The 3,653-nt window shown below is 40.4% G+C and overlaps 1 protein-coding gene and 1 long non-coding RNA gene across 3 annotated transcripts in view; one reads left to right on the plus strand and one right to left on the minus strand.

Annotated features, from left to right (window-relative positions):
* Nucleotides 1-3,653, plus strand: part of LOC102675860 (protein turtle) — a 53,539-nt gene that overhangs the window by 46,527 nt on the left and 3,359 nt on the right. The window lies entirely within an intron of this gene.
* LOC116185064 overlaps nucleotides 1-3,653 on the minus strand; it is an 18,522-nt gene that overhangs the window by 301 nt on the left and 14,568 nt on the right. Inside the window, exon 2 of the long non-coding RNA XR_004149804.1 lies at nucleotides 3,216-3,235. This is a non-coding gene — a long non-coding RNA (uncharacterized LOC116185064). The remainder of the gene's footprint in view (nucleotides 1-3,215; nucleotides 3,236-3,653) is intronic.

Genomic DNA, 3,653 nt, shown 5'->3' on the forward strand with positions numbered 1-3,653 from the left:
CCCTCCCTGCCTTTTCTCCCTCCTACCTCCTTTTCCCTTTTATTCGAGTCAAACCTTTCGACCGGAATGACTTTTGCAACGCGCGAAAACTTCCCCTTCGGTCAACTGCCAGCGAATGCCGACGACGATGACGATGACGACGACGACGACGACGACGATGACGATCCCGGGACGACGAGAAAAAAAGAAAAGAAAAGAAAATTCCTCCTGATTCATTCCTGATTCATTTCGATTCCATTGGTCCCGACGGGAAAAGCGTTCGCCACGCAAAAGCTCCTGTGACTGATTAAACGAATGATAAAACGATAAAATAAAATAAAACCGAAAGGAGACGACCGCTGCTAATCGTGCACTCGCGTGGATGCATCGCCCTTCGAATGCCGTGATCCGTGCATTATAGGAAGAAAACAATTATACACGCGTACACTCGTATCGACACACGACGTTAAATACGACGTACACTCTAACACTACTAAAATTATACATACAGACGGTATATATATATATATCGCGTACACGAAGCGAAAAAGGATGAGCGCGAGAGAGGATGAGTGAACGATGGTGCGAATGAACACGGACACACGCGTAACACGAACACGTTCTTCGAGACCCACCTGATTTTCACCAAACGCATTCTATTAGGGAAAAAAAAGAAAAAAACGAAAAAAAAAAAAAAAATCATCTCGAGTCGAGGACGAAGCTCGTGGTCGGCCCACAGAGTGTTCGAGGATGCGAAATACGGGCTAACTTCGATCGAGTTAAAAAAAACGCGACCTAAACGAAAATAAAATCAAGATCTGAGTATTTTCCCGCGAGACGTTATGCGATAAATATACATATATAGGTACCGCGTTATTTCGATTTTCAATCGGAAACCGCTTCCAATTTCGTTGCAATATTTTTTATTTTTCTCTACCTTTTTTTTTTCTTTTTTTTCTTTTCGTAAATTTTAATTTGATTTCCACTTTTTTTTTTTTTTATTAACAATAACGGCGGCCACGGAGCCATCGAATACTCTCTCGGCGCCGCGCAATTTCCCCTCGCCCCCCCGGCCTTTTTTTTTTCTTTTTTTTCTTTTCGTAAATTTTAATTTGATTTCCACTTTTTTTTTTTTTTATTAACAATAACTGCGACCACGGAGCCATCGAATACTCTCTCGGCGCCGCGCAATTTCCCCTCGACGCCTCGGCATTTTAATTTTCTTTATAGTACAAAACAAACTTATTTATACGTACCTATTATACATATTTACTTATATTATATAAATATATATTAGCAAGGGCCCTACTCACGATTCAACTATACTTTTACGACGAAAGGTGTAAAAACCGACAAAATGTAAACGACGATGCGGACGCTGTCGCGCAGAACGCTCTGTATAATTTTCTTCGTAACATGTAACCGAATACGTTGTGGCGCGGGATGAATGTTGTATTTGCGCGTTAGAGAGCGAGAGAACGGCTAGAGAATGAGTATGAGTCTACACGAATGTACTTACTTATTTACGAGTGTGTGCCTGAGTGAGAAAGAGTGGGGAAGGAAGAGAGAGAGAGAGGCGACCAACGTTTCGAAGAAACGCAATAAAAATCTACAAACATGCGTGTAGCGATTAAATCGTCCGGAACGTAATGTCAGAAAGAGAGAGAGTGTGTGTGTGTGTATGTGTATGTGCGAGAGTGAGAGTGAGAGCGAGAATGCGAGAGACTGCAAGGGAAAAAGAAAGAGTGCGGAATAAACGAAGAAGAGAGGATAGAAAGAAAGAGAGAAAGATGATGAAACGGAGATGACGCGAAAGAGTACCAATATTCTAAAGTAATTCTAATGATTGAATTAATAATTTGATAATTAATCGATATTGTACATCGTAAACGACGTAGCGTGTAGGATATTAATCAACGAGAACTACGAACGCGGCGACGATAATTAATTCGTTAAATTAATTATTATTATCGAGGAGCGAGGAGAAGAAGCGTGATCGGGCCACGCCGCGATTTTCGATTTATTCGTTATTCGTTGTATCATAATAAAGTCGAATGTTAATAGGCGCGTCTCGATCAGGCTTACGATCATCTATAAATAATCTAAAGTACGCCGCAACTGTCCACGCGATGCCGTCTATCTAACGAGAAGACGCGAAAATTCTCGCCGAAAATTGTCAAGCTCGAGCATTCTCGTCCGAACGAGAAAAAAAGAAAAAGAAAAAGAAAAATAAAAAAAAGAAAAAAAAAAATTAAAGGAATCGATCGGTAATCTTTTTATACGTCTAACGGCCATGATCGATTCGAATCATCCATCGTTTGTTCGTCGGAGCGGGAAATCGAGCTAGACGGGAGCACACGGCACCATGTGGAAAGTCGATGTGGAGTAACGTGACTAACCGAAGGAAGAAGAAGAAGAAAAAGAAGAAGGACAAGAAGAAGAAGAAGAAGAATCGGGAACGTCGATCGATCGCCTCCGTGGATCGACGTTCTCGTCGATTTTTCTTCCTTCGTTTCGGAACAGGCTTTTGGGCCTGTTTAGACTGTCGAAGAAAAAAAAAAGAAAAATAGAAAAAAAGGAAAAAAAAAGTGGAAAAATCGAGCGAAAGAGAAGAAAGATCAACCAATCGATATAGGCGTATAAGTAAAGTGTAGATATATCATAGTTAGATACAACGATCTCAAGAGGACACCCAGTGTCGACGATCGCAATGAATCGAAAGGATGAGAAGGAAACGGGGCATCCTCGACGATCGTAGAAGATGCCTCGATTACAAATTTTCAGCGTAATCTCGTGGCACGTATTACCACGAATAATCGTTAAAGAGTCTGAGATTTAGCAAGGAATTATATATATAAATATATATATATATACATTACGTACGTGTATATGTATACAGAGATTGAGAGGAAGAATACGAGATTATTATAAAGGAAGAAAGAATTAACAGTTTCGCGCGATCGCGTGTTAAATATGAACAATATGGTTGAATCGTGAATCCGTTCGTGTAACGTTTGTCATCGTTGCATTCATTCTCGATAACTTGGTTTCCCATTCCGAATGGATTTATCGTTCTCTTATCCTTTTTTCTTTTCTTTCTTGTTCATTTTCATACTTTCATCGCTCCATCCACACACACACATATATATCCTCCCTCTTTTTCTAACTTTCCACGCATTCCCATTACCGTTTCCATTTCTTCTTCCCCCTCCCCCCGACTACCTCCGAGTCGACACCTAACCTTCCTTCCTTCCTTCTTCTTTTCCCTCGTTATTCGTGACCTTAGTATCGTGTTTATTTATTTAGAGTTCGAGCGAGTATAAACTTACCGCCGGATATGGAAGAAATTAATTTTAGGTATTCGCTCTTTTCACGTACCTGAAAGCCATCTGGCATAGCATATTTTTCCGAATCGCGAGTGAAATTCTTATCGCTCGAAAGCAGAACGTTATAGCGATAATCCACCAATGCGGGCCACATTACTGGAACAACATTACCGATTCGCGATCGAGTTCGAGATGGCGCGAGAGTCGGATCAATCACATTCCAAACGATTTACGATTTATATTTTACTCGCACACCACGTTTTCCTTCTATATTTACGATAGACTCGAAAGAACTCGCGAAAACATTGCACAAGATATATATATATGTATATGTATATGTATATATAT

This window comes from Apis dorsata, unplaced genomic scaffold (genome assembly GCF_000469605.1).
Source record: "Apis dorsata unplaced genomic scaffold, Apis dorsata 1.3 scaffold_92, whole genome shotgun sequence".
NCBI classification, from domain to species: domain Eukaryota; kingdom Metazoa; phylum Arthropoda; class Insecta; order Hymenoptera; family Apidae; genus Apis; species Apis dorsata.